At 39.1% G+C, this 24512-nt stretch overlaps 1 protein-coding gene and 1 non-coding gene across 16 annotated transcripts in view; one reads left to right on the top strand and one right to left on the bottom strand.

Annotated features, from left to right (window-relative positions):
* The window catches only part of MBD5 (methyl-CpG binding domain protein 5), a 509020-nt gene that overhangs the window by 240509 nt on the left and 243999 nt on the right, over nucleotides 1-24512 (top strand).
* LOC114671618 (small nucleolar RNA SNORA48) lies at nucleotides 14357-14488 on the bottom strand. Its single transcript, XR_003721652.2, has one exon. It is a non-coding gene; the product is annotated as a small nucleolar RNA SNORA48 (small nucleolar RNA).

Genomic DNA, 24512 nt, shown 5'->3' on the forward strand with positions numbered 1-24512 from the left:
TTTTAAGTGCCTGTGCTACATATAGATTATAGTTTGGCCTCAAAATAAATCTGCATGATAGGAATCATTATTTCCAGATTCTATATAAAGGAATATACTCTAAAAAACATTAACTGACTTGCTCAAGGACTTTCAAGTTAGTCAGTTAGTGAGCCAGAATTCAAATTGGGATTTGTATGTATCAGAATCCAGCACTCATGACATTACATTGCCTTTCTTGGGTGCTAAAACACAAGGTCGAGTGAAAATGCATATGCATCGTTAGATTCTCTATTATGACCTTACTCTTTTCTCCTTTTAAAATTTTTATTCATGTATTATGTGTACATGTTAAATAGTACTGAGTGCCCCAACCCTTGGAGTTCATCTGCAGATAACTGCTTTTAATTGTTTGCTACTAGCCAGGCACGGTGGCTCACACCTGTAATCTCAGCACTTTGGGAGGCTGAGGCGGGTGGATCATGAGGTCAGGAGTTCAACACCAGCCTGGCCAAGATGGTGAAACCCCTACCTCTTCTAAAAATACAAAAATTAGCGTGATGGCAGGCACCTATAATTCCAGCTACTCAGGAGGCTTAGGCAGGAGAATTGTTGGAACCCGGGGTGCACAGGTTGCTGCAGTGAGCCGAGATCGTGCCACTGCACTCCAGCCTGGGTGACAATGAGACTCCATCTCAAAAAAAAATTGTTTTCTACTGTTCAGGTACCTGTTCCTAAATACGTTTCTTTTTTAACTGCTAGCTCTAGGTTTGCCAATATGAGACGTTATAGAAAGAAGTTATAGGTCATTTGTCTATTATCACGGAAGATGACTTAGCATACTTCTACCACCTAGTACCTCTTTGTTATCCCATCCTTGAAATATAGTTAGTTAAACCAAAAACAAATATTTTCCTTATTGATGTTATATAAATATTCTCTGCAACACCAAATAGTTATAATTACATTTCCTTTCTTGTAAAGCTTTTTTTTAATTGTCTAGTTTTTCTCTCATTCTGCATTCAGCTTTTTATAATATAGAAAAAAAATGTCTTCCGCCTATTTATTTTCCTGTCTTTATCACTATTTCTTGAAACCATGGTTGATATAAATATCACTTTTTATTCAGTTTGTTTCTTGAATAAATTTTGCAGCAGATTTTCTTGCAGACTCTATGACTTACCTCTGTCAGAAATTAATTTTAGTTTTTAAAGAGCCTCTGTCCTTGTTTCCAAAAGTTTACCAAAAACTACATTTGAGCCATTTTTGAATAAAATACACAAGCTTTAAAACAAACATTGGCAGTCTTTTTTCACATCAAATAACCTTTATGGTAGGAGGAATGTTTTAACCAGGCCATCCTTTAAATAAGTTACCACAGGTTTTCAGCACATAGCCAGAGAAAATGGTGGCCCAAAGCCAGTTCATATACTGAGTTCCTTTAACGAGCATAACAGCTACATAGGGGCATTCTAAATTTAAGCTTGTACAGCATATTGAGTGGTGGCATACAGTGGTAAGTCCACTGAGCCTAACAATTTATAAAATTATAAATATTATATAAGAGCCAACAATTAACAGTGTCTTTTCCTTGGGGTTATGTGGAGGGAGGGATGGGGGCTACAACTCTTTACTTTCATACTTCCATACCATTTGAATTTTGTTCAAAATGAGTATTTGTTACTTTTTGAAACCAGAAAGAAAAAGGATTAAAGACATTCTAAAAGCAATAAGGTAAAGGATAAAGCTGAGGGGAAAAAAATAAAATTTAAACTTTATGTCTTGTTAGTATGGTGAACTTAGGTACCCTGATATTTCATGATAAACAACTAAAAATAATGTGAAATATAAAAATAGTGTTTATATGCAACTATGAACTGGAAAGATGGCAAATACTAAGAGGCTAAAACAAACAAACACAAACCCTACATAAAAAATAGTGTTCAGAGAGGTAAGCTTTAAGGATACTTGCTGAACCTGGTAAATTCTGGGTTACAATTTTGTTTTCATGGCCTCCTATTGAAAGAGGAACAGGAGACAGTCAAAATCCTGGACACATCCAAGGTAGAGTCTATTCTTCAGGTCCCCTCAGTATGGACGTCCAAATATCTACATCTTTATTGGAAGGGTACCTATTAAAATCAGCTATCATTTCCCATGACACTGCAAGGAAAATTGGTTAATTTAAACCTTGACATTGCGCATAGGAATGAAATATCTCTTTGATCATTTGAATATCAAGCTGGTATTGTGGGTTTGCTACTGAAGTTCACACTACATAAGTGATACCAAAAAACAAAACAAAACAAAAAACAAAAATTAAAGCCAAGAACTTAAGGTAGTCCCACATAGCTGGCAGAAGCAAACATAAATTTTTGTTGAAGGAATCTGCCTTCAAAATTTCCACAGGTAAAATTCCCCCAAAATATGAATTTACTGTCAAAAATTATAAACCAAGGCATCATGAATGAGTGTCAGAAACCATATTCTAAAGAAAGACTCATAAATATTTTATATATTAAAAATTATCAGGGAGAATATAAAATAAGTCTGTTTAATAAAGAAATACGAGATTAAAGATAATGATATGACATTCCTGAGGAAGAAGAACAAAGTAGGGAGACTTATATGAAGATTTAATATAACGCTATAGTGATTAGTAGAGTGTGATACTGGTGAAAGATAGACAGATTGACCAGTGGAACAAAATAGACTGCTTAGAAACATCTATCTATAGGTGGTAAGTTGGTATATAAAAGAGCTAGCATTAGGATAAGGGTTGACTTTTCAATAAGTGATACTGGGATCGTTGATTATCCATTAAGAGGAAAATGAAATTTGACCCCTACTTTATATCATATGTAAATATCAGCTGTAAGTGGAGTAGAGACTTAAATATGAAAAGCAAAACTATACAAATTTTAGGAGATTATCTTTCGAGTAGAGAGAAAATGAAAAAGCCATTAAGGAAAATGTTGTTAAATTGTATTGCATTACAATTGTGATATTCTTTTCATCGAGAGTCACCTTAAAAAGAATGAAAAGACAAGTTACAAATTAGAGAAGACATTCACAGTACATCTAATTGAAAAAGAATTATTGCAAGTTAATATAAAAAAGACAGAATTGGAAGTTGGCAAAGACTTTTTGTGTCTTAATCTGACTTTGCTTTCCAATAACCCTTTATTTCTGATCATCTCAACCTGTTTGACCACCTGCCTACCCATAAAAGGGGCAAAATCCACTGCCATGAGTTCTTCGGTTATTGTTTTGGAAAAAACAATAAATAAAATAATTAAAAGGAAAATTTTAATCGGCATACTGAAAAAGTTACTCTTGAGCTTACTCGCTTTCATATCTTTTTCTCTACCCCCACACAATTCATTTTTCCCTTCTCTCAGCTTCTGACCTTTGACACAGTTCATTGCATTGCATTCATTATTCTTGTATGGTATCAGGTAGATACTGTATTATATACTGGAGAATTATACTGATAGTTTTCCTCTGACATGATTTATATAAATATATATATCATTTTTGCATTGATAAGTCTTTTAAAATTGTGCTTCTTTTTAATTGTGAATTTTGTGGGCAGTATTATTACTTACCTCACTCTTTTTCCTCCTGCCTTCTATTACCATCTAAATCAGTGGTTCTCATCCAGGGGAATTTCGTCCCCTAAAGGATAACCCTCCACAGCAAAGTATTATATAAAATGTAAATAGTGCCACAGTTGGAAACTCAGCTCTTTAACTTTTTTTTGCTCCTTTCTTATTATGCTTGTCTTCTGTTTTTGGCTCTACCTCTCATAACTACCCTAGTAGACCCACTCATCTTCCTAATACAATAAAGAATACGTTCTCATTTGGCTACTACAATTAATATATAGCCATAAGATACAACTTTTTCAAACAAGATCATGTCTTTTATGGGAACATGGATGGAGCTGGAGGCCATTATCCTTAGCAAACTAATGCAGGAACAGAAAACCAAATACCACATGTTCTTACTTATAAGTGGGCACTAAAGGAGAACTCATGAACACAAAGAGGGTAACAACATAAACTAGGGCCTACTTGAGGGCGGAGGAGGGAGAGGATCAGAAAAAAATAACTACTGGGTGACAATAATCTGTACAACAAACCCCTGTGACACAAGTTTACCTGTGTAACAAACCTGCACATGTACCCCTGAACCTTTTTCTTTGCTGGGCCGCACAGAATAGTACTGAAAGTGGAGAATGGATTGGCAGAAACAGGTTTAATTGAAGAAAACTAGGGCTTTTCTGCTGTTGAAGATCAGGGCTTTTTCTCCACAGAGATTATGAAATTTTGACCAGTTAACCTAACATGATGAAAAACTTCACCAGATAGTAATCCTACCTTGTTTTTCATTTCTGGGCTTTATGGACAAGAAACATTTAATGAGTGGCTGGTTTTATGTGCCAGTCATTATACTATGGTGGTGCTTTCAGAGAGCTAGCTTTTTAATTCCCAGAACAACTCTAAGAGAAATGTTATTATTCTTATTTCACAGAAAAGAAAGCTGGGACTTAAAAGAGAAGTAGATGTAAATGCCTTGCCCAGTGTCACTCAGAGGAGCCTGATCCCAAGTTTTCTAACTCAAGTTTAGTGTTCTTTCTGCCGCCCTACTTTGCCACTTTATCACTTGCAGCATGCATGCCTGTTTCATCTAGTTCTTTTTAAAGCTTTTGCTCTCTGGAAAATAAATTATTTTTTAAATAGAGGGTTTTTTAACGTGGTTTTTTTTGTTTGTTTTTTTGTTTTTTGTGTTTTTTTTGCTTTTTTCATTTTTTACCCTGACACAATTCAGAGTGCCTAGTGTAGTGCTATAGGTACTAAAATAATGCATAATAAATATTCTTTAAAAATAAAAAAGGGTGTTGGGCAAAAGGGTACAAAGAGGAAAGGCAGAAGTGCCTGACCTCTTTAGAACAGTGCAAGAAGTCTGCCAGAGCAGTTATTTTATAACAAAAAAGCTTAGATTTTTCAGTCTAAATAAGGACTTAATTAATATTTCCATTCAACTCAAGAAATACTGTACTTCAGAAGCCCTTGTTACTTGATGTATTTGAATTGTTTATTTCACTGATTTTTTTCTGGTTGCAGTGAGGTTAAATGTTATAATAAGAAAGGCAAGAATTCCCGTGCATTATGGGCTTACCTGTGACTTACCATTCTTATCATCAAAATACAACATGATTCGTCTTCATTTTCATAATTTTGTTTTACAATGAGAAAAAAGCAATTGAAAGTATTTAATACCCACTTATGGTATTAAAACTAAAGTTCTCAGTAACTTATACTTCATAAGCCAAAGTAGAATGGCTAACATAAATTTATTCAAAGTATACATTTTGCATAATTCCTGTTCAATTGAAAATACCTCTTGGTCATAATTCTTGAAGAGTTGTTATTTTTCAGAGTCATTCCTTCATATTTTAAGGTGTTCCAAAGTCTGCATATTTAGCTTAAATCTTAGTATGTGTAAAAATGGTTCAAAGATAACATTTAGCAAATGTACGTATGGTCAACAATTAATGCAATTGTTGACTTTTCTAACATTTGATTGCTGTATGTTCAAAATGACAGGTCATTTTGAGAGGGGAAGAAGTAATCTTTGCAATTTCCCTGCCTTGCTATCATGAGTGAGGTATCAGCAGCAAAATAATAATTGTATTAGATAAATCAGTACATTTTAGAAGTTACATGAATGATCCAACTCAAAATTATTCTCAGCCAAGTGTGGTAAATTTTGTTTTCCCACACCTCACTCCTGCCAGAGACAGTTTAGAAATGTGTAGAGGCATTGTTGGCTGCCACAGTGATTGGAGAGAGAGAACTATCAAGAGGGTCCAGGAATATAAAGTTTCCAGTGGATCAGGGGATAGTTCCATATAACAAAGACTTTTGCTGTCCAGAATATCTGAAGTGTCCTTATTAAGAAACACTGGTCACGGTGACTCACGCCTGTAATCCCAGCATTTTGGGTGGGTGAGGTGGGCCGATTGCTTGAGCCCAGGAGTTCAAGACCAGCCTGAACATAGCTAGACACCCTCTCTACAAAATACAAAAAATATATATATATATATAGCCAGGCATGTTGGTGTGCACCTGTAGTCCCAGCTACTGGGGAGACTGAGATGGGAGGATCACCTGATCCCGGAGAAGTTAAGGTTGCAGTGAACCCAGATCATGCCACTGCACTCCAGCCTGGGTAAAAGAGTGAGACCCTGTCTCAAAAGGGAAAAAAAGAAATACTGAAAGATACAGACTCATATTCTAGTTATGAATAGGTGTGAAATACCAGATACCAGGTATCTTTATGGAAACCTCTGCGAGTTAGTGGATCTTTAAGGGGAAAAATAAAAAACAAAAACACTTTGTTTGTTTTGTTTTTTTTCAAGACAGAGTCTCACTCTGTCTCCCAGGCCCGAGTGCAATGGTGCAATCATGGCTCATTGCAGCCTCAACCTCCCAGGCTCAGGTAATCCTCCTACCATAGCCTCCCATGTAGCTGGGACTGCAGGCATGCACCATGATGCCCAGCTAATTTTTGTATTTTTTGTAGAGACAAGGTCTTGTCATGTTAGCCCAGCTCGTCTCAGACTCCTGAGCTCAAGCAATTTGCCTGCCTCGGCCTCCCAAAGTGCTGGGATTGCAATAATGAGCCACTGCACCCAGTCTGGAAAATATTTTAAATTTAACAAATCTCTAGCCATGAGCATGTTTATTGGAAGAATCGCATTTACCCATGTCATCATGGCATTGTAGTGTCTGAAGAATGTATCTTGAACTATTGTTATGGACATTTTTCTCTAGTGTTCACTTTTTAAAAGAAGGCCCAGAAATGGAAATAGGGACTTAATCTCCTATTATGAGGAGATTATTGGGGTTTGGGTTCTGAAACTGAGCAGTAAAAATTGGCTTTCATCTACGTAAAAAGACTCACCTAATGGCCTGGTACTTCATGCAGAAAGTCAAAATAAAAAGTAGAGGGAACTTTACTAGGAGATTGTAACACCATCATCTTCACCGCAGACTGAGAAAATTGAAATATATTGACCCCTTACTCTTTCCTAGGCATTGAGAAAAGACCTTTATATGTAGTTATCCATGTTTTTGTACAATAAAATTTCACTGTAATGTACAATAGGAAAACTGCTGGGGAAATATATAGCTCTTACAATCCGGGGACATCAAGTATGGTGATGGAGACAGAGAAACAGTCAGTTGTAACTACATATGACAAATGCTATAATATGTAATACATATTGGTTGCAGTGGGGGCATATACAGGCATACCTCAGAGATACTGCAGGTTCGGTTTCAGACCACCCCAGTGAAGCAAATGTTGCAATAAAGTGAGCCATAGGATTTGTTTTGTTTTCCCAATGCATATAAAAGTTATCTGTATTCTATACTGTAGTCTATTAAGTATGCAATCTTATTATATCTTTAAAAGCTATTGTCAGGTTCTAACTGAGGTCCAAGGGGAGTCAATGAGTGAGTGGCGGGTAGCTGGAAATCACTCAAGGAATTGTAGACAGTTTCAACATGGCTTTACTCTTTCTCTGGGCACGAGCAAGCCATATGTACAGCATTAGCAGGGTAATTATACCTTTTACAGACAATAGTGGCTCCAAGTCAAGCACAAGCTCATGTGGGTGATCACCTAATGTGACTCACGTGACATGGTTACATAAATGTGCAGGGTTGTGCGCCTATGCTCCAAACCTGCTGAGTCATGATGCACTGGAAGTCTACCCCAGCCTACTCCTGACTAAAGCACAGCCATTTCCCTTACTTTCCACCCTTTAGGCCAGGGACATCCCCTGGGCAGGGACACATACCCATAGGGTAGAGCCCTGAATCCATAACTCACAACAACAATACGGAGAGCAGTAGCTCACCACTAGGATCCCAGCTCTGCTACTCATGACTATTAGGGCCCAGCATAGGCCAGAGCCTAGGATGCCCACCCTCTCTGCAGGGTTCATCAGCAAGGCTCTTGACCGCCTTAATCTCCCATGACACCCCTTGCAGGGCTGCTGTTATGTTCTGCTGATTGTTAGGGATAAAGGTGCAACGTTGTGTTCGTAAAAGGCAGCAGTTACTATGTCTAAGGCCATTTGGTTTTGCAACACCACCTTTCTGATCTAATCAACCTCATCCATTAACAGGAGGAGTGTCACTCAGGTGGAATTCAGAATCTGAGTGGTGTGCTGTGCAAGAGCAGTAACTTGTACTTCTACAGTTATGACACCTGCTCCAGGGATAGTCATTGTCAAGGGGTAGAACCACCAGGGGGCTCGTCGCACTCACAAAAGCTAAGAGCATAGCACCTCCCATTTATGCAGGCATCTGGGCAACATGGGGAGAACAGTGGCAGGTACATAAGGTCACCCCCAGGCACAGCATCCAATTCAGTTCACTGGTAAGTAAGGCCACCCTGTGTCCCCACAGACCCATAAACTCCCAGGGGGGCACAAAATCCATCAGGGACCAACCTTGGTGGGACCGCTTTTCTACCATATGTTCAGTGTGATGACATGTGTTATGTTTACACAGGCTGTGATGGATATCCATCCCACACAGTGGTGTTACCCCAATGTAGCTCTCTGCACCGCGGTGCTTGGGCTGGGGGTACTACATGTTCCCCCACTAGCCAGCTCCACCCATCATAAGCACTATGGGCCAGCCAGGGGGCAGGCGTGCTGTGGGTCTTGCAGTGTCCTTTGTCCAAAGCTTGCTGCATCGTGTTCCAGGCATTGGCCATGGAACCGCAAGTCTCCAGCCATGTCCAGTTCTCCGCAGATGCTGAATGCATGTGCCAAGGCCGGCCGTCTTCAGCTGCTGCTGGAAGGGTGGTACAGAACCAACAGTTGGAAACACTGATCATCTCAGCATAGGTGTGGGCCCAGTACACAATGCAGTTGGAGCCTGTTAACCTATGGTCAAAATGACAGAGCAGGCACAGGTACTAACAAAGGTAGATCATGGCAACACAGGCAACACAGAGGCTAACTTTTCATCCCTAGATAACAATGCAGCTGCCAAGGGCTTCTGCCCTGGGCGATGGTACCACACCTCCTCAGCTCCCCATGGTTCCTTTGGGTCTTGTATCTGTGCCAAAGTCACAGGGGAGCTCTTAATAGGCCACACAGACAGTACATGTGTCCCCCGGAGGAGGGTTCTTTCCCTGGCCATTCCCCTATGAGCAGTCAACCACGGGGGCCATGTATTGAACACCCAAGGAATAACATGCAAGTCATATTGTTGGCCCTCCACCCAGAGAGCTACAATGGCCAACTACTGGCAATGGGGGGATTGGAGGGTCAATGGCCACAGCCAGGTTTTCTATTCCCCTGCCTTCAGGTGCACTGGGTCAGGCAACAGCAGGTTACCATTCATCATCATACCTGGTTGGAGGAGGTCATCCTTAGTGTGTATCTGCAACTGAATGGGGTTGGCAGCCTGTTGTAACAAAGCCTCCACCAGGGCCGGGCTGCCTTTCCATGGCCATTCATTCGAGGTTTAGAGCACCAGGTCCAGCCTGGAACTCCAGCCCTACAAAGACAGGAGTGTGACATGCAAGTATAACCCCTTCTTCAAGAGCCCATTATATTGCTCAATCATACCTGCAGCTTGTGGGTTGTATGGCACACAGAATCTCCACTTTATGTCCTTTCGTTGTGCCCAGTGTTTTAAGTGTCGTCCAGTGAAACGTGTTCTCCTATCAGTCTCAACGGCCAGAGGGCGACCATACAGGGGACATAAGTGTTTCAAGGCCTGGATGGTGTTCTGTTGGTCAGCCACCCTCCAAGGGTAGGTGAACAACAGGCCTGTGACTGTGTCCACATCTGTTAGCACATGCATATACCCTTGTGACTTTGGCAGCGGCCCGATGTAGTCTGCTTTCTGCCTGGTCAAGGGCACTCGCCCTGTCGTTACTTGTTGCATAACACTGGACAGGTGCCTCTGTCTGTTTAGGGCATGCCTGAGCACATGCCGGGCACTTCTGAAAAGCCTCCCAAATGTCTTGTGTGGGCAGGGACAGACCCCAACGCTTAGTGACCTGTTGTATCAGTTTACCCCCTGCATGTCCCAGTTTCCAGCGTAGCCACAAGGCCACATCTCATGTAGGTGCCAACTCTAACCATTGGACCTTGGCCAAGGCATCTGCCTCATCATTGCCAGGGGTGGCCAAAGGCATATGGCCTGACACATAGTAAACAGTTACCTGTTTCTGATGACCCATTTCCCAGAGGTCTTGCCACATGGCTTGACCCCAAATGGGTTAGTGGCTGACTAGCAACTTCTGTATTTTCCAGGTAGTTAACCACAAAGTTAAGCCTCGGTAGACCACCCAGCTATTGGTACAGATTACCACCAGAGGGGTGCCACCACTTCTAAATCTGCAAGAGAATCAGTGTCACCTCCTTGGTGATCACCATCCACACTGCTAAGTTCAGCCCATTGGCTACTTTGTCCACACCCGGTTTCAAACCATATGGTATCAGTACTAGGTTGGACTGCAACAGCGGTCCAAGCAGTTATAGCACCTCGACTAGACCCATCTGTGTACCATGGCCTATCGAGAATGGAGGGACACCCTCCTTTAAATGCTGAAGGCTCAGGGTCTAGGGGTGCCTTAGGCCCCATGACCTTATCTTGTGTTAGGACTATAGGTCCCAAGACCTCTTGCAGCTCTGCTGCTAAAGGGACTTGTACTCAGTGCACTCCACTGCTCCAAGTATTCACTCTACTTTGCCAAAGTGGATATCTGTGCGATCCCAGTCCAGGGGGTCGTTATCCATGAACACACCCATCCTGCTATCGGCTGAGTCATCCACACGACGACTGCACTCTGTCCTGTCACACTCTCACAAGCCTGAAGGGTGGCATATATAGCTGCTAGCTGTTTCTCTCTCAAGGAATATCAGAGCTCAGCTCCCTTCCATAGTTGAGACCAAAAGCCCATGGTGTCCTCAAGTGCTCTGTGCACTGCCACAGGGCCCAAACAAAACCATCTGTGTTCATCTGTGGTCACATGCACATCCAGCTCAAATAGGTGCCCCTGGTCCACTACCCATAGGGCTTATGCTTGCTGAATAGCCCACTTGGCTGCCAGGAAGGCAGTCTCAGCTGCATCATTCCAATCCCAGGTAGCTCCCTTCTTGGATAAATGATGGAATAGTTTTATCATTTGAGCTAAATGGGGCATAAATGCCCACCAGTATCCCAGGAGGCCCACAAAAATTTGCAGCTGCATCATTGTGGTTGGCTGGAGATATGCCTGAATCTTATCAACGGTAGTCTCTGGGATGGCCTTTGTCTTACCCGACCAGATAACTCCCAAGAATTTGACAAATGAACCAGGCCTTTGGACCTTAGATTTGTTGACGGCCCAACTGCATGCTGCCAAATGTCACCACAAGAGGGGTGCCACCACTTCTAAATCTGCAAGAGAATCAGAGGTTAACATATCATCAATATAATGGAATAGGTGGACCCCTTCTGGCATTGGCCAGGCAGCTAAATCCGTGGCAACTAGACCATGACATATGGTGGGGCTATGCACATAGCCCTGCAGCAACACTGTAAAAGTTCATTGTCGCCTGTCCCATGTGAAGGCAAACTGTTCTTGGCTCTTTGGAGCGATGTTGATGGAGAAAAATGCATTGTCTAAGTCCACTACATAGTGATACTGTCCCGCTTCCATCATCAAACGGTCCATCAAATCCATGATTGACGGTACAGCTTCATGCAAAGGGGGTGTTACTTTTTTCAGTTCCCAGTAGTCCACCATCATCTGCCAGTTTCTATCAGGCTTTCTAACTGGCCACATTGGAGAATTGTAGGGGCTATGGGTGCCATGCACTATCTGCACCTCTTCCAGCTTTTTGTCTCAGTTATCTATGTATGTCCACCCGGCAAGCAGTATTGATGGGTGGAAGTAACCCATCGGTGTGGCAGAACCTGAGGCTGGTGATGCATATGTCTGTGCAGCACCAGCTTCACCACATGCACTTGGAGTTTGAATTCACTGGCTGTGGTTTGTAATGCCAGGCCATGTAAAATGTCCACCCCCAGAATGTATTCAGGTATGGGAGAAACACACACAGTATATAAACAGGGAGCCAAACAACTGATGCCAAGATACAGAGATACAGGTTTCACGTTCACTGACTGGCTTTCATAACCATCAAGGTAAGCAGGTTTGCCCAGATACTTATTCAGGTTCCGATAAAGAAGGCTGCAATCTGCACCAGTATCCACCAGTGCCAGCACCTGCACCCACTGTACGTTGGTGGGGGACGAGTGGATCGCTAATTCCGCATGTGGCCTCCGATCATCCAGTGTCCCCCCAAACTGGGCATCTCGGCCAGTTCCCTAATCAAGCAGAAACAGCTCTACATTTCCACCTGGCTGCAGCAAGTAGTCTTTGAGCTAAAGCACCCGGGTGGGACCAGGTGGCGCAGCAGTGTCTTTCTCCCCCTTGGGCATTTTCTGGAATTGCTGCTCTGGAGACAACTGTCTCCACAAAGCTAAGAGTACTTCATTGGGCTGCTTCTTGATTTTCTCTTGGTCAACCCCAGCCAAAATCCAATCTATCCACATCCATGAGCGTGTCACTTGTTGAGGCCCCCTTTTCTCTCATGGGGAGGGCATTTTCCCCTTCTTTAAGGCGCAGACCCATTGGTCCTGCCAGTGGCCTTCTGCTTCCCCCAAGGCCGCCATAGCAGTGGTCACTTCATGTCTGTGTCACCCTATGTACAGGGTGGGTACAGCAGCTAGGGAGCCAAAGGCACTCGAGTGCGGAACCCAACATGAGACTCCTCATGTGGGAGGTGAAATGTTCATCATCTGGCCTCTGGGTATTCAGGTCAGACATAGCCTGCTGCATACCCATCTCCTGGATGACTTGCACCAAGTCAGCATATGACTGCCATTTACTCACAGTTTCAGGTATTTCACCAGTGTCATTCCACACAGTCCATATGGCTGCACATAGCCACTCAGTCAGGGTGTGGTCACCTTGCCCTTGTGCCAACCGCTCGCCTCAGGGACTGGCTATGTAGTTCTCGTAGTGCAGTCAAAATGCCCATCTAACTCTGCAAGCAAAGACTCGTTCATTCTCAGTGCTCTGTGATTCCAGCTGCTTCAGCATCTTCTCCATGCTCGCTCGGGACCCATCTACCTCTGCCCATGTTTCCATCAGAGCCCATCCAAGCAGCACAGCTGCCACCGGGTATCACAACCCATGTTGTGGACACATGGCCGACCCGGAATTAGTGGAATAAGTGGGCTCACTCACCTCAGGATCGTATTTGTGATGCCAATTGTCAGTTCTAACTGAGGTCCAAGGGGAGTTGGTGGGTGAGTGGCGAGTAGCTGGAAAAACACTCAAGGAATTGTAGACAGTTTCGACATGGCTTTACTCTCTCTCTGGTGCAAGTGAACCATATGTGCAGCGTTAGCAGGGTAATTATACCTTTTACAGACAATAGCGACTCTGAGCCAAGCATGAGCTCACATAGGTCATCATCTAATGCTCCTCACGTGGTGTGTTGTGTACCTGCACCTCAAACTCACTGAGTTATGCTGCACCAGAAGGCCACCTCAGCCTACTCCTGACTGAAGCGCAGCCATTTCCCTCACAGTTATATAAATGCCTTGATTTAAAAATAGTTTATTGCTAACAACAACAACAAAAAAGCTACTGATCACCTGAGCCTTCAGCAAGTAATAATCTTTTTGCTAGTGAAGGGTTTAGCCTCAATGTCGACATCTGCTGACTGGTCAGGGTAATAGTTGCTGAATATTGGGTTGTCTGTGGCAATTCTTTAAAATAAGACAATGAAGTTTGCCACATTGGTCGACTCTTCCTTTCATGTAAGATTTCTCTAGCATACGATGCTGTTTGATAGAATTTTACCCACAGTAGAACTACTTTCAAAACTGGAATCAATTCTCTCAAACCTTGCTGCTCTTTTAGCTACTAAGTTTCTGTAATATTCTAAATCTTTTGTTATCATTTCAACAATGTTCACAGCATCTTCACCAAGAGTAGATTCCTCCTCCAGAAGCCACTTACTTTCTAAGCCATAAGAAGCAGCTGCTCATCTGTTCAAATTTTATCATGACATTGTAGCAATTCAGTCACATCTGCAGGCTCCACTTCTAATTAGAGATCTCTTGCTCTTTCCACAACATCTGTGATACTTCCGCCACTGAAGTTTTGAACCCATCAAAGTCATCCATGATGGTTGGAATTCACTCCTTCCAAGTTCTTGTTAATATTGATATTCTGACCTCTTCCCATGAATCAAGAATATTCTTCTCTCCTGTCCCCATATTTTCCACACATGAACCAGGCATGGGTACAGACCAAAGGCCAAGGGATAAACAAGGGATTGCTGTATCGCTGGCTGATATGAGATGGGCACCACCAAGCAGATGCTGCTCTACCCAGGTCAGAGATAATGAATATTCCTAATGGCATCTAGATTGGTAAATCCTTTCCAAAAGGTTTTCTATCTGCTTTGCCCTGATGCATCAAGGAAACACTGTGTATGGCAGGTATAGCCTTACAAAATGTATTTCTTAATTAAAAGGACTTTAAAGTTGATGCATTTTCAAGTTGAAAGACTTGATCCATGGGCTACAGAATGGATATTGTGTTGGCAAGCATGAAAACAACATTAATCTCTTTGTACATCTCCATCACAGCTCTTGGATGACTAGGTGCACTGTCAATGAGCAGTAATATTTTGAAAGGAGTATTTTTTTCTCAGCAGTAGGTCTCTCAACAGTGAGCTTAAAATAGCAAATCATGCTGCAAACAGATGTGCTATCCTCTAGGTTTTGTTATTCCACTTATAGAGCACAGGCAGAGTAGATTTAGCATAATTTTTGAGGACCCTAGGCTTTTTGGAATGGTTAGTGACCATCGGCTTCAACCTAAAATCACCAACTGCATTAGCCTCTAGCAAGAGAATCAGTGGGTCCTTTGAAGCTTTGAAGTTGAACATTGACTTCTCTAGCTGTGAAAGTCCTAGATGGCATCTTCTAATAGATAGATGGCTGTTTCATCTACACTGAAAATCTGTTGTTTGTTCATCAATGATCTTAGCTAGAGCTTCTAGATAACTTGCTGAAGCTTCTCCATCAGAACTTACTGCTTCACTTCACACTTTTATGTTGTGGAGATGGCTTCTTTTCTTAAACCTCAGGAACCACCTTGCTTTTCTAGGGTCATACTTTTTTTCTGCAGCTTCCTCACCTCTCTCAGCCTTCAGAGAATTGAAGAGAGTTAGGGCCTTGCTCTGGATTAGACTTTGGTTTAAGGAAATGTGGCTGGTTTGATCTTCTCCCCAAACCACTAAAACTTTTTATCAGCAAAAAGGCTATTTCACAGCAAAAAGGCTGTTTCACTTTCTTATTTGTGTATTAACTGAAGTAGCACTTTTAATTTGCTTCAATAACTTTCCTTTACAATCACAACTTGGCTACCTGTTCAGCACAAGAAGCCTAGCTGTCAGCCTGACATGTCTTCCTTACTAAGCTTAATTATTTCTAGCTTTTGATTTGAATTGAGATATGTGATTCTTCCTTTCACCTGAACACTTAAAGGCCATTGAAGGGTTATTACTTGGCCTAGTTTGAATATTGTTGTGTCTTAGGGGAGAGGGAGAGAGATGGGGGAACAGCTGGATTCTGGGGTAGTCAGAACACACACAACATTTATCGATTGAATTTGCCTTTTTATATGGATATGTGTTATGGCACCCCAAAACAGTTACAGTAGAAACATCCAAGGTCACTGATCACAGATCACTATGTTAGATGTAATAATAATGAAAAAGTTTGGACTATTGCAAGAATTACCAAAATGTGACACAGACACGTGAAGTGGGCACATGCTGTGGGAAAAAAAGGCACCCATAGACTTGCTGAATGCAGGGTTGTTGCAAACCTTCCATTTGTAAAAAACACAATAGCTGTGAAGAGCAAAAAAAACAAGGTATGCCTATACATTTATTCCTACACTGGGGAAATGGGAGATCAAGGAATGTTTACCAGAGGATGACATATAACATTAATCTCTTTTATCATCTAAGGTCAAAAAAAATGTGTCATACATATTATTCCTATTTGTAGAAGAGGAAGAGACTGAAGTCCAGAAAGGTTATAAATTCTATGTAAGGCCATATAATAATAGCATACGTTTATATGGCTGTCACTCTACAAGAGCTTTATGTTCATTCATGTAACCCTCACAGCCACACTATAATACAGATGCTTTTGTCATTTCAGTTTTATAAAAAAAAAAAAACTGAGCCCTGTGGAAATAAATAAATAGAAAGAAGGGGAAAAAATTGAGCCCTGTGGGGTTAAGTAATTTGTCCAAGGTCATATATGAAGGCAATGCTGGATTTGAACCAAGGCAGACAGACTGTAGTGTCTATGTGCTTAACAACTATGGCATACACTGTCTCTTCTTCCTAGTTGGTCATTAAGCCTGATTGAAAACTCAACAGTCAGACTGGAGAACCCATATAGTTAAGTAACAGAATGCCATTGGTATTTTAGATAGATTGTTTTGACTATAGTAAAAACAATAGACTTAGGTGAGACTGATCTGGAGGTGGGAAGACCAAATAGAGGAAAGCATGGATGCTAGTCTGACCTAAGCTAATTGCAACAAATATCAAGAGATACTTAGCAAATTCAACAATCAACTTCCTGGTTCATGAACACTGAGTGTGATTCAAAGGAAAAGGTCAGGAATCACTCCTTGTTTGACTGACGAGATGAAAAGTTGATATTTGGGTGGAGAATACAAGAAAGAGACAATTTAGGGGAAAAGTTGATGAGTTTTTTATTCTCCATAAATTTCATATTTGAAACGACCATAGGGTGCTCATATGAAGATATCCAGAAGACTGTGGAATTTGTGAACTGAGCTCAGAAGAAATATCTGGGCTGAGAAATAGAGAAAAGGACTAGTCAGGGAAATGTAGGATTGCTGAGCATTTTTAAAGACACAGTGGAGTTTTTAGATCAAAATATGTCGTGGCACAAATGTACACAGTTGTGGTATGTGCATTGGGAGGCCGAGACAGAGAGGGAGATGAAGAGAGGAGGAAACTTCTTGTAAGCCATGGGAGAAGATAAAAGATTATTAATACTTAAAAGTTTATAAGTCTTTCCCTGTTTCCTGCTCAAATTAAGGGCCAATTTTTGGTGCTGTTTTAGGTACTAGGAAGGGAGGAAACTTGAAAGAAGCCAATAAAACTGGAATCACTTACATTAGTAAGTTTGAGGGAGAATATAATCAATCTTGAAAGACCAGAAAAGTGGATGTATTGAAGGAAAAAGTCATATTGGGTGGAGGATAGAGTTTGAGGAATATTTCGGGGTGTGAAATAAGATCCCGGGATAGCTGCCCTGCTGCACAATTAAGGGAGAAGACAAAAGAATCTAATTATCTTTTACTATGCATTAGCAATGGAATTCTACATTAGTGTATCTTCATGAGAGTTCATTAATGATTTAAGTTGTTTTTCATTTTTCAATGATTTTTACATATAGGCTCCTGTTTTATTTGTTTTTAATCTGAACATAGTTTTATGAGTCTGGCCAAAAGCCATCTTGGCTTTTTATGGGTTACTTCTAATTTGTCTAGCAGTACTCCAGCAACCTATGTATTGAAGAAAGCAGACATTTGCATTTATTTGTAAGAGTTTATAGTTTATGCATTTAGTTTATAACCTAGTGAGTAGAAAGAGTTGATAGTATTGACAAGTAGTGTTCAAGATAATGGAGATATATACATCATTTCAAAGTGCACATGTAGATGTGGACCCTGAAATACCAGAAGAAATTTAAGAATTTGAGATAAATATGAAAGATGCAAAATGTTAATGTTGTTGGATGATCAAAAATAGTTTACAGGCTCGGTAGGATGACTCATACCTGTAATCCCATCACTTTGGGAGGCCTATGTGGTACAATCGCTTAAGTCCAGGAGTTTGAGACCAGCCTGAGCAGCATCGTGAGACCTTGTCTCTACTAAAGAAGGAAAAGGAGAAGAAGAAATAATAATAATAATAATAATTTACAGATGAAGAAATTAAGACTGAGAGAGGTTAGGTCTATTGTCTAAGGTCACACACAACTAGTAATTATAGTAGCTGGTATTCAAACCTGATCAGTCTGGCTTCACTGCATTCTCTTTCTAGTATGCTTTTGAACTACCTAGAAAAATAGTGGCAGTTTCTGAAATGGAAGACTATGATTCATGATAGTTGCTAGGCATCGTACCAATCAGAATTCTTAGTTTTAAACAATAGAAGCCAGCTTTGTCTAAAGCAGAAAAGGAATATTTGGTAATATCATAGAGCCCACAGAATCTTTAGGGGTGCTGCAGAACTAGACTTAAGAAACTAGTAGAAATGAGGAAAGATAAAGCCCTACCAGTGCCATACCATAGGAAAATTCTGCTTTGAAATCTGCTGCTGATACAGTTTCCACTGGACAATCTTTAACATGCAGCTGGGTTCTGCTGCCTTTGGACACTCATTGAAGTTTGCTGTTTCAGTGTGACCGCAGCTTCCATGAGTAATCTCTGATGGTCTTCTACACCTCTGCCTCACTCTCACAAAATTCAAAGTCCTGGGTGGGAGCATTAGTTTGGTTAACAAAGGTAACATGACTGATGATCAGTAACCAAATAACTAGGAAAGGGATTATCCCAGACTTTTTGAGATTTCCCAAAATAAAAAATGTGTTCAGACACTGGGCAGCCATCAACAGACTGTCATTTACATATATGTGTGCATGTACACACACGCATACGCAAACACACATACTTGATGATTACTTCCCAGTGCCCGAGATTTCTCATTAAATTGGTAACAGCATGGTGTTCACATACTTTTCTTTTTAAATTTATGTTTTGCTACCTAAAACATAATGTTTCATGGTCTACAGGAGGAAAAACACAAGGAAAAGAAAAGAAAAACTTTTACAATTCCAGTACCTGATGAAAACAACAGCAACATTTTTGTGTATATTTTTCCAGGCTTTGTTCAATTCATAGAAATGAACTCTTTAGCCAAAGTAGGATGATACTACATATTATATTAGGACCATCTTTTTAAAATTCACAATGTATTCTAAACATGTTTCTATGGCAATTTTAGAAGTACATACTATTCTGTTCTATGGATGTATCATAATTTGATGAAAAATCACAGATTATTGAACAGTTAGGTTATTTAGTTTTTTGTCATAAGCAATGCTTTAATAAAAAATATTTTTCATCCCTTTGCACATTATTGAATTACTTCAGAAAAATAAATTGCTAGAAATGCACTTGCTTCATCAAAAGATAGCACATTTTAAAGGCTTTTAGTTGTTACCTTCAACTTACTCTTTCAAAACATTATATTAATATATGCATACCTACGTACATTTTGCAATATGGATATTATAAGTTTTTGTATTGCTAATTTGATGGATGAAAAGTAGGATTTCATTTCTTTTATTTGTTCAAAAAGTATTTTTGAGACTCTGCTATATGCTTAACACAGACTTCATTTCTGGAAATAGACAAGCTGCTTACTTTTGTGGAGTTTACATTCTAGGGAGTATGTGAGGTGGCAGGCTGGGGAGAAAGAACAAGTTCAGGAAAGAGAAAAAATAAATGCTTAAATAAATTTGAAAAGAAAGGGAGGATTAAGAGGATAATCCAAATGGTGACTTAGGTTAGTGTGGAGAGGGAGAGAAGTGTTTCAAGAAAAGAGGGAAAGCTTCTCTTTTGATTTTAATATCTAAATCAGGCAAAGATAATACAAGAAAGAAAAATTATAGGACAGTCTCACATGGAAACTTCAATGCAGGAACACTAAATAAAATATTGATAAATCAAAGTGAGTTGTTTGTGTTGGTATCTCCTGACCACGTGGGCTTTATTTGAGGAATTCAAAAATGGTTCAATGTTTTTCTTTTTTAAAATCTATCAGTGTAATCTATAACATTGAACAGATTAAAGGAGAAAAACCATATGGTCATCCCAATAGATACATTAAAAGCATTCAATAAAATTGAACAATAATTATAAGAAAAACTCTTAGCACATTAGGAATAGGAGGACAATTTCTTAATATGATAAAAAGGTATTTACAAAAAATAAGGAAAAAAACATTTTAAGAATAGCAAGCATGCCACTTTAAAGTGTGAAAGAAAAGGTTACCTGTTTTGTCATGCAAACTTTTCCACATTATACTAGAAGTTCTACCCAATGCAGTAAGAAAAAGAGAAATAAGAGAAATAGAAGATTGACTAGCAAGACAGAACTGTTATTTGCACATGTTACTATTGCCTATGTAGAATTAATAGAAAATGTCTGCAAATATACTAGACTAAAAATTACTTTGTAAAATAGTAACTCCCCTATCAATAATCAATTAATAAAAAGAAAAAGCTTACCAGTAATAATAACAAAACCTATAGAATAACAAGGATTAACATAACAGGCACTTATAAACAATTTATCTGAAGAAAACTATAAAACTTTTCTGAGAGACATTTAAACAAATAGACTGGTAAGACTAACACAATAAAATTCAAATTTCTTCCACATTAGTCTGTAAATATAATCCTAGGTTTTCAGATGTTTTGTTTTGTTGATTAAAAGAAAAACAGAAGAACAGATACTTATTCAGTGATTGTTGTATGTCACGCTCTACGGAGGCTGTTGGGATACAGCAAAGAATGAAACAAGCTTTATCAGGAATCACTGAAGATCTTCTAACATTTAATCTGAATGCCATAAAGAACAAAAAACATGCAGGAGGTATGAGGCTAATGTTGATTTGGGAGGTGAAGGGTGTGAGTAGAAGGAGGAGTTATGCAGGCTTTGACATCTATCCATTTAAAAATGTATTATAAGGGGTATTGAGACCACAGTAGACAGATAAAAAAGGAATTAAAAAGATAGAAATAGATCTGGGTATAGAGAAAGTTACAGTTTGTTTTAAGTGGCATTTCAAATTAAAATAGAGAAAGGATGAATTGTTCAATAGAGTTGTGAAATTTGGGATAAAATGAGTACACTAATCTCACAATTTAGCATCAGCCCAAATAAAGATCAGATGGATTAAAGATGTTTACATTTTTCTGATTTTACTTTTCCTCATGAAATATTTTGAACATATTAAAAAGTACAGAAAATAATGACATTGGTAACTTTTAATCAAATGACATCGCATTGGTTCTGTTTTCTCTCCCACTTTTTAAAAGAAATAATATATTACTGACAAAGCTAAAGCCAATCTCCATTCCTTCCCCTTGCCTCCCTCTCCAGAGGTAACCATTATCCTGAAATCAGTGTGTTCATAGTGTTCATATGAATGGATATTTTTATGTTTTTACTAAATATACATTATTGTTCAATAATATATAGTGTTCTTTAACTTTTTAAAATGTTGTTTGCTTTTATGCGTAAGTCTTTAATCCACCTGGTTTTGTTTTATGTATGACTTGGGGTAGGTATCTAATTTGATTTTTTCCATATGAATTACCTATCCTGCAGAAGAACCAATCCTACGCCCACTGATTCTAATAATACATCTTCTGTTTTATTTATTCCAGGTCTGTCCAGGTCTATATATTCTGGGATGCTATTGTGAACTATTTTTTTTTTCTTTCTCTCTCTCTCTTTTTTTTTTTTTTTTTTTTTTTTTTTTGAGACAGGTTCCCACTTTTTCACCCAGACTGGAGCGCAGTGGTGTGATCTCGTCTCACTTTGACCTCTGCCTTCCAGGCTCAATCAGTTCCCCATCTTGGCCTCCAGAGTAGCTGGGACCACAGGCATGCCCCACCAAGCCCAGCTAGTTTTTGTAAAGCTGTAGTTTCACCATATTGCCCCGGCTGATCACGAACTCTGAGGCTCAAGGGATCTGCCTGCCTTGGCCTTCCAAAGTGTTGGAATCAGCTGGGATGAGTGCACCCTTCCTTCTTTTTTCTTTTGTACAGCCTTGTCTCCCTAAACGGCCCCCAGGCTGGTCTTGAATTCCTAATCTCAGGCGATCCCCCCACCTAGGCCTCCCAAAGTGCTGGGATTATAGGCTTGAACCACAGCATCCCCCTCTCTTTTCTTTCTGTTATACTTTATGTTATCTTTCTATTTATACGAGGCTCTCCTTGTTTTCATTTTTATTGTATATATATTTTTTAGAAGCCCATCTTTCTGAACTGTTTTATTAATTTAGTTGGTAAGCTGAGGGTTTTTTTCATGTCGATTATTTTATCATTAGTAGTTAATTGTAATTCTAAATCTTTGCCATTATTTATATATAATATCATATTCTTATCTGGTTGTGTTGGCTAATTCTTACAAAATAATGTTAAATAAATGTACCATGTACAGTTTCTAATTTGCTAGGAGTATTTTAAATAAAAATGGATATTGAACATTATCAAATAACTTGAGGCATTTATAGTGATAGTCATTTGGTTTTTGTTTTTTAGCCTATTATTATAATGATATATTTTATTAAATTTCCCAACATAGACATTTCATATTCTCCATTTAAACTCTACTTCATTATGTATTTGGTTTGCTTATTTTTAAAATCTAATATCCATAGAGGTGGGTGGGGATTTCTATTTTTATTTACTTATTTTTATTTATCCTTCATGCCTGGTACAATGCTTGGCATAGAATAGACACTCAGTAAATGTTTACTGAATGAATAAGTGAGATTGGTTTTCAGGTTTTATTTTGTCTTGTCATTGTCATGTTTTGTAGTAAACTACACTAGTTTGATAAATAAAATTAAAGACTTTCTTTCTCTAAGATCATTGAAAGTATTGAAATATCACTAGAATCATTTGTTGTATTCATCTTTAAAAGGGAGCAGCTTTTGTTGCAGTTGTTCAAGTCTGCCTTTCTGTTTTTTGTTTCATTTATTTGTATTTATCTTTATTCATCTCTTATTTTTTTCTGTTTCTTTAGGTTCATATTTTCCTTCTTTTCAGTTTTCTTGAATTCAATGCTTGGTTTATATTTTTCAATTTTTTTAATAAACAGGTTTAAAGCTCCAAGTTTTCTTCTCAGATCAATCCAAAAAAGTCTGTAATTTATTATAGATTTCTTCTTTAATAGAGGTATTAAAGGATACATAGGAGATAAAATTTTAAGTCCTTGTATTTCTAGAAAATTTTTATTTTACTTTTGTATTTGAGAACTGCTTTCCCTAGATATGTGAGTTTAAAATCATTTTTCTCACAACTTTTAAGACATTGTTTCACTTCCTCCAGTGATGTTGATCATATAATTGATGTGTGACCTGTTTCTATCTAGAAGCCTTTAAGATCTCCTTATCTAGTGGTCCAAAATTTTATAGAGATATATCTAGTTGTGAGTTTTTTGAGTTTTTTTTTGTTGTTGTTTTGTTTTGTTTTGTTTTTGTTTTTGTTTTCTTAGTGTAGTATACTTGGCATACAAGGACTTTCAGTCTGAAGTCTTATACCCTTTTTTGTCTCTAAAAAATTATCTTCAATTATATCTATGATTATTTTCTCCTCTATATTTCCCTACATATTCTCATTCTGGGATTCCTTTTAGCTGAACGTCAACCCTTTAGAATCAATCTTCTATAACTGTTAACTTTCTCATATTTTACCCACCTAGTGCTTATATTCCACTTATTGAAGATTTTTCTCAACTTAGATTTCCAAATCACTTATTGAATTTAGCAAGCATATATTCAATTTCCAAGACCTCTTTCATATTTGATGCTTATTCTTTAAGATATCCTCCTCTTGTTCATGGATACAGTGTATTAGAAGTTTTTCAAAGTTATTTTTGTATTTTATAAATATTCTCCCTTTTCTCAGTGGTTGATATCCCGCCCCCCATTTGTTGTCTTTCTTTTTCTCTTCATTGTGGCAGATGTGACTCATGTGTCTGATGCCTGTTTACTTTTTAAATAAAGTAATAGGAAAGCTCGGATCTCTCTGTGTATGAACAGACTAGTGTATTGGTTGGCTTGTCTTGGATAAGGTATGCATAATGTTAGCCTTATATTTTGCAACCACTAAATATGAAAGCTGATGTCTCTGATAGAGAGCATTGCCTCTCATTCTAGCCATCCTTGTTCTCAGCAAAATTGTGTTCAATATTTTGGAGAAGAGACCTCCATTACTTCCTTTCTATTTCTTTTTTCTTTCTTTTTTTTTTTTTTCAGAGTTTAACTCTGTCACCCAGACTGGAGTGCAGTGTCACCATCTCGGCTCACTGCAACCTCAGCCTTCAGGGTTCAAGCGATTCTCCTGCCTTAGCCTCTGGAATAACTGGAATTACAGGCATGCACCACCATACCTGGCTAATTTTTGTGCTTTTGGTAGAGACGGGGTTTCACCATGTTGGCCAGACTGGTCTTGAACTCCTGACCTCAAGCAATCCTCCTGCCTTGACCTTTCAAAGTGCTGGCA

Source organism: Macaca mulatta, chromosome 12 (genome assembly GCF_049350105.2).
Source record: "Macaca mulatta isolate MMU2019108-1 chromosome 12, T2T-MMU8v2.0, whole genome shotgun sequence".
NCBI classification, from domain to species: Eukaryota; Metazoa; Chordata; class Mammalia; order Primates; family Cercopithecidae; genus Macaca; species Macaca mulatta.